This window comes from Miscanthus floridulus, chromosome 11 (genome assembly GCF_019320115.1).
Source record: "Miscanthus floridulus cultivar M001 chromosome 11, ASM1932011v1, whole genome shotgun sequence".
Taxonomy (NCBI): domain Eukaryota; kingdom Viridiplantae; phylum Streptophyta; class Magnoliopsida; order Poales; family Poaceae; genus Miscanthus; species Miscanthus floridulus.
The window spans coordinates 58,802,038-58,814,211 of NC_089590.1; positions in this window are offsets into that span (position 1 = coordinate 58,802,038).

The following is a 12,174-nucleotide window of genomic DNA, read 5'->3' on the forward strand; positions in this document are numbered from 1 at the left end:
CTCAACCTTCTGATCGTACCACTTATGTTATAATTAAACAAAACACATAACATCAACTTCATCTTATTCAATGTGCCTAAGGTTAGAGAAGAATAAGTAAAATTTTGGTTCTATTGGTATTTTCCCACCAACAGAGCCCATGCACTTGATCTTAACCCTATTTTATGAGCAGGACACACTTCAAGCAAAATGTGGGGGAGAACAGTCGATTCTCCAAATTTTTACAAGTGAAGGTCCTGAACCTGTCAAACCAAAAATCAAACTCAAAACCAAGACAGGTTTGGCAGAAGAAGGTGATATCACCATTAGAGACATCATCACAAGAATCCTCATCTTTAAACCGAGGTACTTAATTTATGAACTTCACATGGAGAAGTCTGGTTCGAAGGACTTACAACACCAAGCCCTCACCGAAAAAGCTAGCTTGGGGGAGAAGCACTCCCGTATATCTAGGTAAGTATTCTTTCCCCTTTTGTTTTAGTTTTTAGTTTCTTTTAAATAGTTAAGAAAATGGTGAATAAAAAACAAAATAATAAGTTATCTATATAATAAATATATATAGTTATACTAATAATATGTGATCTGGTAGAATTGAAAACAAAATAAAAAGGTGTGTCTAGTTTGCTTTAATTCATTTTTAGGAACTGAATAAAATAAAGAGGACTCAGAGTAATCTCTTAAATGGAAATGATAAATAGTTGCTCTATTGTAATTCCTTTCAAGTACCTAGTTTTCAGCCTCGAATTCTCTCGAGTTTTGGATACGACTATTTTGATATAAAGATTTACTCTAAACTTAAAACTCGTGGGTAGCGAATGCTTGATCTAAGTCTAGGTAATTGACGGATATGATATGAGAAGGTCTGAGCTGTTGTTTATCTTGTTCCTAGTGACACTAAAGTTCTGGAGATTTATCTTTAAAAAATATAAAAATGTTACATGATGAGTTCCTGTATGACAAAGCTTGAATTTCCACCAGAGCCATACATGTTATTTATGCTAGGAAAACTTCCACATATATGCTACTTGCTTTTGCATTGAGTTTTGTCAAGCCTTGTTGACCCTTATGTGAGATTTGTCATGCTCTTAAAATCAAGATTATGTACACACCACCCACATATACACTACTCCTACACTGGGGGTAGATGCAAAAACATGCCTTCCATCTAGATCTACCCAAAAATGTTCTACTCCTACACTGGGGGTGAACACAAAAACATGTTTGTTAGGTTTCCCGTCCATCAAATAAATGTTCCAAGTTCTTGTTACTATCTCTCAAAGTTTTGTTGCAGAAAAGAGACATGGGGCTATGCAAAAGTTATTCATGAAAAAAAGAGAAAAAAAGAGTTGAGAAAAAAATGGACAAGTGTACGAGATATTTAAAACAATGGGTACTTAGATGCTCTCCTTAAAAAAGAGAGAGATGAATAAGAAGTGTTTTCGAGTTTTAAGAAGAGATATGTTTTCAAGGAGCATAGTAGAATTAGGTTAGCCATCATATATATCCACCATATATCCACATACATGCATATCTTGATTTGATTGTATGCCTCAATCCTCTTTGAATCCATTGTTTGACTTTATAATATATGCATTACAAGTATGCCCTAGCTTTCTCCCTACCTATGAACTCCATATAAGCCTTAGTGGTAGAAAGAGAAAAAGACATAACATCATTATTGCCTTGGTGAGGATCCACAAATACCACATATATTGAGAGACTTGAGAGTGTCATACAATGGAAGCTCTGAGTTTTATTTTGAAAATCTATAAAAACTCTAGAATAATAGTGTAACAAAGAATTTGAGACATAGTGCTTAACTTGATCGTTCTGTCTTTTAATTGCTCAAGACCCAAGTGAAGGATGAGAAGCCCCATGGTTGAAGGTAATACGGGTAAGTTTGAAAGTCAAATCAGTTTATTCTAATTCGGAGGAGAATTTTTTATTGAACACTTGTGTACTTTTGAGGCGTGAAAGGATAGTAGAAACTCTTGATCCATTGCTGAGTTTAGCTTTGCTAAGGGACTAGCAAAGGTTAAGCTTTGGGGAATTGTTGACGATAGTTAACAACCATTATAAACCATCAATTAAACATGTATAAGGGCATAAATGTAATCACCAATGAAGGTTTCAGGGTTTAAACTAATGAATTCCACAAGCTTTGATGATTTCATGACTGCAGGAGGATTTATCTAGAAAACAGCTCCCGGAACCACTATCATACACTCCAAACAAGCAAAGCAACATCAACAAGTGATTCAACCCATGAAACCTACGAAAGATGACTCAAGATGGAGCCCAAGCCTCGCCACTAGAAGGAGGAGCCCACCTTGCACGATAGTGGGCTGGTTGGCCCACTAGGGAGGCCGCCTGGCCCATGAGGGTGGCCCATCACCCTCCGCTGCCACGTACTCCTTCCTACGATCTATACCGTTGATTCTAAGGCAGTTTTAGGTCGGTTCATCTAACGGTGGTCGAGAGAGTTGACGCGGATCGATGACGTGGTAATTCCTTGCCCCCTACTCCTCCTAGACTCCTTGCCCCTTACTCCTCCTAGATTCCTTGCCCCCTACTCTATCTCTAGCCTATATATAGCAGCCCCTACCCCTCCCTCATCAGATCCTAAAACCCTAATTCATATTCTCCTCATGAGGATCAGAGCCAGCTATCAAGAGAAGATTAGTCCTCCATAGGATCTAGTCTTTAGAAATAGAGAGATGGAGAGTGAGGAAAGAGTTTGGAGGATATGCTGGCCTATTGGTGCTCTCTCTACAGCTTGTACCTTGGCGGAAGTCAACCTTGCATGTGAGATTTCTCTGGTAATCAACTTGTAATTCAAGTAAGCATCGTGTTTATATTGTTCATCAGGTTCATAACTCTTTGAGTGCTTTAATCTATAGGACGCTCTAGGTTAAAGTAGTAATTGTAGGTGTAAGCGTGGTGCTTAGACCGGGTTACTTGTGGATGTACCCTATATTCTGGATCGGTGGTAGCTCGCGAGGGTGACTCTTATAGCCTCATTAAATCCTCTGTAGTCTACCTCCCATTTGTTGGCCTAGCAGAATTTAGTTACTATAGGAAATATACTCTGTCTGTGTTTCCCTTAGTAATATCCCCAGTTAAACAATAGAAGACATAGCTTATCGAGATTAGAATTAGAAGACCTTAGCGATCTCCTCTACACTCCCGATTTTCTTAAGTCTTGTTGCTACTCTGGGTTAAGTTGGATTGTAGTTAACCTCACATGTTTCCCTATGGATATGATACTTGGAATACTTCTAGGTGAAAGCTACAGCGGTATCCATGCACTTGCAGATTTTTTGTGTGCCATGGAGAGGATGCAGCCGGACAAGAAGATCACCTTTGGCAGCCTCGACTTCATCACCGACTAGTTTGGGGACTTGTATCTGCAAGAAGCAAAACTACTCATGGAGGAGGAGGAGCAGCATCCCCCGATCTGTGCGTTCCTCGTTGGATTGGAGGAAGCTATGAATGTTGGGCCCTGTGCTCTCACTCAACATCTCAACTGCTACGGACATGACGTCTTCACCAAGCTTGGCTAAAAAAGTGATCTCGAGGCCACCCTCCGACTCTGGGTAGATCAAAACTAGACCCCCGATTAGATCTATAATTGCCACCCGATCATCTCCTTCCTGGCTTTCCGGCCGGGTTAAGGAAACCGGCGGCAACTTACTCTAGTTGGCTTCAACAAGCCTTGGCAGAACCTACCAAACATCATACCGAGGATCACCCCATCTGCGGTTCTCACTCTCCCAAACATTTCAACAATCTGGCTACCCAGTTCATCAGGATGATCGCCAATGGCAACGAAGACATGGCTGATATGCCAGAAGATTGGGAACACGCAGAGGATGATGAGCCTATCCTATATTTTGATGGCAATGGGGATGTACCCGTCGGGTATCGTCAGAACGTTCTCTTTCCCGCTATGGAGAATTCATCCCGTCTCCGTCCCCGTTAACTATCTCAGGTATAGATTCTTACCCATCCTCATACCCGTCGGGTATCGGTCAGGTAACAGATACCCGACGGGTATTGCATACCCAATAAATAAGGACACTTGGGGTTGCAGCTTTGCAATCGGAGACGTTTCTTCTTCACCCGGGTATAAGTGTTGGAGTCTCGGAGATGCCGAGGAGAAGGAGCGATGTTGCGAGGAGGACGAGCAAAGGTGGTAGAGAGACCGAACTAAGGAAGCGAGGGGCACGAGCGCTCATGAGGCAAGTGTGCTTGTGCTACTGATGGAGATGGTGAGGAAAAATTAAACTATAGTTCCTAGAACACACAAACTATATATATGATTGTTCAAATTTGGACCAAAATACCTATGTTGAGCTTCTTTAGGCCTAATACTCGCATGACAGCTCAAATAGTCGGGTTCCCCAACGGGTAACGGGGACAGGTAAACAGGGAATGTTCTTGTACCCGCTATACCCGTCGGGGATGGATTCTTGCCCATTTAGATGCCCGCGGGTAAAGATATGATCCCATCCCCGCCCCCTAATGGATCAAATACCCGTCGGGTATCAGGGCCCCGTTGCCATCTTTAATCTCGAGGAGTATGATTAGTTCCTCCTCAAAAACCCAAAGCTAGGGAAGGAACTACCCAAAGAGGAGGCACTAAGTCCAAGGAGCAACCCGAGTGTTATATGAATCTACAAGATCCCGAGCCACCTCGGGAAGCACTCGAGAAGCTCATGCTCGAAAGTGCCACTCCGCCATCGAGAGACGTTACCATCTCAGATGCCCCATACGAGACCATCGACGAAGCGCGCTTGTGCCTCCTTTGTCAAAATGATGATCTTAAAGCGGAGAACAATCACCTTTGATAATAGCTCAGCCAATCTCCTGACACTCAGCAGATTCAAGTCATGCACACTATTGCGGTCATTAACATCAATCATAAACCATCAATATAACCTGCATATATACTTAATTCCATTACCAAACATAGGTCTAGGGGTTTAAACTAATAAATTCCATGAGTTTTGCTGAATTTGTGTTTTCAGCAGGGTTTATCCAGAAAACCATCAAGGCAGACCTATTCGTTAAAGTAAATCGTGCTTAACCATGGCGTAAACAACTCCAGAAGGTTCCAGAGGACCCCAGAGGACACCACACCGAAGAAGACCGTGAGGGGCTGCCAAGGCCGACCCCACTTGCAGACCGGCCAGTCTGTGGGACCCACTGTTCTGTGTCTCCTTCGAATGACGGTTCTCCACCGCCTTAAAGATCACTTCTACATCGTTTATTCAAGTCAGTCTGATTCGAGGGTCTAGAATTAACACTACCCCCTATATATACGGCCTTGTACCCCCCCTCCTAGAGATCAATCTAAAACCCTAATTCATATCCTCATCTCAAGATCAGGGCATCACATTCAAGAGAGATTAGTCCTCTAGTTAGGATCTATTCTTTGTATATAATAGAGAGAGAGAGAGAGAGTAAGGGAAAAGTTTGGGGAAAGTACCGGCCTGTCGGTGCTACCTCTATGGCTTGTACTTTGGTGGATCTAGGCTTCTCTAAGTCTACATCTGAGATACTTCTGGTAATTGATTTCTATTTAAAGTAAGTTTTGTGCTCTTTTGTTCACGGGTTCACAGTTCTTTTGAGTGCTCTAGTCCTTGTTAGATCTCTGAATTAGAGTTGTTAATCGTTAGCATAAGCGTGGTGCTCCCTGCTTCTTGGTTGTGTGGTAGCAGCGGGAGGTGATAACCCCGTCTATCCTTTGTAGTCCACGCCAAATTGAGCAGGTTCTTAAATTAATAGGACCGTGGTCGCGTCGATAGAGTTATCTTTTAGCGGTGCTTTACCATCTAAGCGGCGTCCCAAAGTGAACACTAGAATCATAAGTCTTGCTTTGCATAGGGTCATAACCATAGGAATTGTCTCTACTCATATCTCAAACCTTGATTGCTATCCCTAGACAAACTAGAGTTTAGACAACACACACGTTTCCCTGTGGATACAATACTCGATAATACTCTAGGTGAAAACTACTTCGATACCCGTGCGCTTGTGGATTTTGTCTCTGTGTGCCACCACAGGTGTCAACAAGTTTTCTAGCGCCATTGTCGGGGAAACGGTTGCTGTGATTTCATCGAACTAGGTTTGTCCTTGTATCTTTTATCTTTAAGCATGGATAACATCATGCCTATCAATCAATTTGCTGCTCCCACGGGCGCACAACTAGAGCCACTGAAATCTTTGAAACCTAACCTTACACTAGGCTATGAGTTGTGTCCATCTTTAATAAATTTGGTCCAGGAACAATCGTTCTTAGGAGAAGGTGATGAAAACCCATATACCCACCTATGAGAGTTTGAGCAAACCTGTCGTAAGCATGCATGTCACATGAAACTTTAAAGTGGAAGCTATTTCCGTTCTCTTTGATGGGAATAGATAAACACTGGTATACCCGAACCATAGGGAGTGTACGAGGAGATTGGGAAGCCTTATGCTCTAGCTTTTGCTTATCTTTCTTTCCCATCTCTGGAGTGGTTAGCCTTCGAATAGAGGTTCTATCTTTTAAACAAAAAGAAAAAGAATCTCTTAGTGCGGCATGGGCATGTTTTAATGACCTAGTCAATTCTGGCCCTGACCTTACCACTTAAGACCCTGTGCTTTTACAACACTTTTATATGGGTCTTAGTGGGGAGACTGCACAGTTTCTTGATACATCTTCTGGAGGTGTCTTCTTACATTGCTCTGCTAGTGAAGGGAGAAAAATCCTAGAAAACACCCCCTACACCAGCGTTCGTGATGATGGCCTAGAAGATGAAGTTGAGAAAACTCTTGAGGAAGAACCTTTGACAGTTGAGCCTGAACCTTTAGCTACTCCACTTGAAGCCTCAATTGTCTTCCAAGTTCCTAAACCACCAAAGGAGGAAGAAATTCCGCCATTGAAAAATATATTTGAATTCGAGGATGAGCTCTTCTCCAATTTTGGAAACACCTCGAATTATTATGCAATAAGGAAATCTTCGACACCATCAGCACCTAACCAGCATCTTCCTGACCCAACCGAAGAGAAATTCCTTAAAAGGCCATGAAGAAGTTGACAACGATCATAAGTAATGAATAGTTGAGAGAATCCAAGCTTTCTCTAGAAGTCATTCATTTAGATTCTCCCTTTACCTCCATTCATTGTTAGATTCGTAAAACCTCCTTCAAAGCTTTTTATAATCTGGTTGTCAGTGTTTCGAGTTACCACCGATTAGTAAATTTCTAGTATTACACGTCTGGCTCGGATGGTGTGCTTAGAGGACACAAGGTTTATATTGGTTCGGGCAGAATGTTCCTACGTCTAGTTTGTCGCTACTGCTCATGTTATTAGCACTGAAAGTTTGTAGCAGGGGTTACAAACAGGTGAGAGGGGGAAAGGATCCCAAGTCTCTGGTGAAAGGAGTGAATGGGTGCTGAGAGCTCGGTTGCTGCTCAGCTGAGTGCTCATGTCGTGCTCTTGTGTCAATCTAGATTGGGTCAGATCAGATCATCCGTAACCTTCATGGGGCGCCCTGCTTTCCCTTTTATAGGCCTAGGGAACGCATGGGTTGTAGCAGAGGGAAAGGAGAAGAATGACAGAGAGGAAGGCTTCTAGGATCGCTGGGTCCTTCGTGCAGGTCCCATCGACCCTGTAGATGTCAATAGGGATGGTGCCACATCATGGTCCTATCCATCACTAGCGCCATGCACAGACATCATCTGTCGGTCATGGTGCTCCATTCTGTCCTAGCGGACATCATGGTGAACTGATGCGCCTGTCAGCGTTCATATGAGGGTTAAAAAGAATAGCACCGGTACGCCCGGTGCTGTTCTTGATGTGGACCCTTAGGTATGGACCGTCATGGCCACGGTTTACATCGAGTCATGCCAGTCTCTTCCCTGGTGTTAGAGTTTTGACCCTGGCCCATACGCTTGGACCTAGAGTGGTTGGCGACGGTATGGGTCTCCATTAGGTGAGGCGGAGCCTGCACCCAAGGGGTTGGGTGAGGCGGAGCGCAAACCCAAGGGTCGAGCAAGGTGGAGCCCGCAACCTTGGGGTCGGGCGAGGCAGAATCTTTGAAGAAACTCGGTGCCCGATTCATTAGTTCTCTGCCTTATAGTCGTCAAATCGGTAATTTTCTTTTCTCCTATCCTAGTGTAAAAATATGTATGAAACTTCTTCTCTAGGTCAGCCCAATTAGCAATGGAGTTAACTAGCAATGATGAAAACCAAGTGAAGGCTGGTCCTAACAGGGACAAGGAGAAGAAACGAACTCGATGGGCCTCTTCAATGGATGCTTCGCCCAACTATGTAAGATACTAACTAACATGTTCTATTGTGCTTATGCTATCTTGGCCAGTGAACTTAGCAAATTTCGGGAGCCTGTAATTTGTAGGAAGAGTGACCAAATCATACCATTCTGGATATGGGCGTTTGTACGAGAAGGTCTGCCCTTTTGGCTTCAAACCGAACTGATTCTTTATCATCTCGGTCACTCTAAGCAACACCTCATCAGCATTTGAATTTGGATTTCTCTGTAATTGCTGACACATCTGTGGATTAAAATTTCAGGTACCTTGATAACCTAGATTTGGAATCATGTGAAGGGTATTGTAATCTGTGCCATAATGATATCCTTGTGGAATCTCTATCTATTGGGTCCTTTGCTGGTTTGTTGCTTGAAGTCTCTGGTTATAGATGTTAGGATCTATATCTCTATGAATCCTTTGAACTGATGGTGCTATTTTTTGAGCCGACAATGGTATTTGGCCTGATGTGCCAAAATTAACCATTTGATTCTGAATTTGCCCTGTCGGCTGTTGCACATGCTGCACTGACGATCCAAGATTATATTATATCTGAATGGTAGTAGCACCTTGAACTTGCTCAGATGAGCTCTGAACTACCTGGACATCATCATCACCAGCTGGTGCTGCTTCTTGATGGCTAGTACCGGCTTGATTAGTCCCTTGAGTCAACAGATGTGGAATGTTGTAATAAGCCAGCCCAACCTGATCAATTGGAAATCCATGAAACACCTCTTTCATGGTGTTGTGGAATGTGTTCAAGAAAACTATATTATGGTTCAATATGGCATCATGAATAGATTTGTTTACAGCCTCTACGAAGAAATGCCTATCTTCAGCTTCGTCTTGGTAGTGGATATTTCTAAACAACTTTATTGTCACGTGTCCTTGTGTAGGACAACAAACACTTATTCTAAAATTGTTGTAAGTCGCCATGACGATTGTGGGGTCCCACCGGGTGTGCCACGACATGTGTCGGCGCAAAAACGAGTCGATGCGCTGGGCACACAGCAAGCCGGAAGGACCTTCTTGATGGATCAAGGCTAGAGATCCACTTGGCTTCAACATAGGGTTAATCAATCCTGCGAATTCCTCCCGAGGTGTGCTAGTCAATTTGACCTGCAATTGACAAGGAGAGAAAGTTTATCAGTAATTTAAGGTAGAACATGCCGGTTTTTGCCCAAACAGTTCCAAGTGTGCCGCTTCGGGAGCAGCCAGACGGGAAAATTGACTAAATAGTCGATACGCACAGAAATCGGATGTTATGGACTGTAAAGCTTGTGGGTCGTGATTGATTTTATATTGACAAGTATAGTACACGCAGATGTAAGTGAGATCATCAACTAGATAGATATTACCAGTGTGGAGCATTGAGCCAATGAATCTAACGAGAAAGGATATAGCATGCGAATGAATCGACTGTCTAGTACAAATGGACCTACAAACGCTCTGAGTCTAATCTATTACCATCAACAGTGAGGTTTGACCAGATCGATGGCAGCTATGATGATAATAACAAACTAAAACTAAAGAATCCATAAAACCATCTATACATTGACAGGCTTTCCCTAATGACATGCTATATGTGTAAAAGCTCAAATGAATCGACTGAAATAGCTGATTCAGGCGAAAAGGGGCTACAGTGTGTGAACAATCGACTATTTAACATCGACAAACCTATAAACTCGTCAGACTTAATCTGCTATCTCTAATAGTGGGGTTCGCCTGGATCAATGGCAGCCATGATAAAGACAACAAATCAAACCTTTAAAGTAAACAGATCTATTCACGTTTAACATAATCATGGGGACATACTGTAGGCGTTAAAGCATAGGCGATTGGCTATTTAGCCGATGCAGGCATAGCAAACAGTTAAGGTCACGCCTGATCGAGAACAAATCTACCAACTAGCATCCTCCGATCTAAAGTGCCATCAGTGGGGATCGACCGGATTGTTACAGCCATAATAGTGAACTATAGACTAGATTTAACTAGCCAATAAACCTCTTTAAGACCATATGTGCCTTAACCACATGATATGCATGATCAAGATCAAGGTAGAACAACAGATAAAACGTAACCCATCGCTGAAAGTAAGAAATATCGTATTGTAACAAAGCAAACGACGGGCTAAAAGGATGTGAGGCCGATCTAGATCGATCTCGATCGAGCAGATTGTTGTTGCTGAAAACTAATAACAATAAGAACATCAACAAGATTGGTAACTTAATGAATCTACCCGAAGGACGCCACCCTTAGGTAGAGCCGATAACTTGACCTTAATCTAATTCGCGCAGTGGAGGTTGAACTTAACCGATGCAGCCATACTTGAACTAGATAAGAGTCGATAACTAGCTTACACTAGAGTTCACAGTGGAGGTCGAACTTAACCGATGCAGCCATACAAACAGAAGTATAAGCCATGACGGTACTTACAGATAAGCCAGAGGTCGGCCGGACCGATCCGGCCCTACTTGTTTAAGAACTCACCAAGATCTACACTACTCCTACTCCTAAGGGTTGGCGTAAAGCCAAAAAAAAGTAACTTATATTGATTGATTGGATGTCCTTTTTACAATAGCCAGGGTCCAATATTTATACCCGAAGCCTAAGCATGAATCCTACTCAAGTACGACTCATTACAATCTTTGGTATAAAAGAAAACATTCCTAACTTAAGATAACTTGGACCCTAATCTTTCCCTTTTTGTAGAGTCCGGCATGTATTTCCCAACGCCAACCATAGCTCATTGTCATTATCTGCTGACGTCATTCAAAGGGAGCCAATTCCAGTGTTGTATCTGAATCAGCTGATATTGATCCTTACGCAATCGATTCCTTTATTGACACAATCTTGGAAGCTTCGAGTTCCCACGTTCTTCTTCCTAAATTTTGGTGTAAACAGGATCACATCCGGTCGAGGCTCAAACATGGGCCAGACGCCCATGGCGCTCGCGCGCCTAGGTACTGACCACTAGCAGGCCCATCCCTTTCCACCCCTCACTCTAAAGGTGCCTGAGCGGTTGTCGAACCCATCGGTGGGCCAACCTTCAAACTCCTAGGCCTAGATGGGTCGTAGGAGCATTTTTAGCTCCGAATCCCTCTGACCTATGATAGCTCGTGGCCCATTTGGGGAGGCAAAATGTCTGGCGTGTTTTCCGAGGGGACAGCCATAGGTTGCGTGCGCATGCCCCACGATGAGACATGGTGACAGGTCATGGTAGGCGCGGAGATCTAGGCGGGTGGTTGGTTTTCTCACACCCGTCGCCCTTATAAAACCAAAGGGTTAGCCCTCTGTGTTTCATATGCATGCCTGCATCCTTACCTCCATAGCCATGCTGCCGCCACCAACGGTTAGGTTCCCTGCCTTCGCATCTCCGCCGCCGTTGAGCTCGCATCCATCCGCCCCCACCTCCAATGGATCCATGGTGCCATTCTGACATCACCTCCCAGTGCATGGAGGGCTTCTGAGCGGGTCGAGCAAAGGCCGCTGGGGCTCATCTGTGTTTTTCTCCCCTGGCTCTGTTTGACACGAGGCGGCCTCGAGCCCTTTGCGGGCCAGCCTTCGAACCTCGGTCAGTCGGATTCCCAAGTTGGGGTCAGGCGGCTCGAGCCCCCAAGCATCGTTGGGCTCAGTAGGGGTCATCCGAGTTTTATGCGTCACCCCGTCCGCGGTTTCCGCAACCGGAGGGGTTGAGCTAACGATACTTGCCTCGATGGCTCGAGTGTCGTGCTCGGTGAGCTCACTAATGGGCATGTCCGAGTGGAATCTAGGCCCATCGTTCATGATGGGGTTGGCATAGCCCTCATGTGGCATTCCACTGCTCCTTAACCTGCCTCTCAACAAATGCCTGAGTCATTC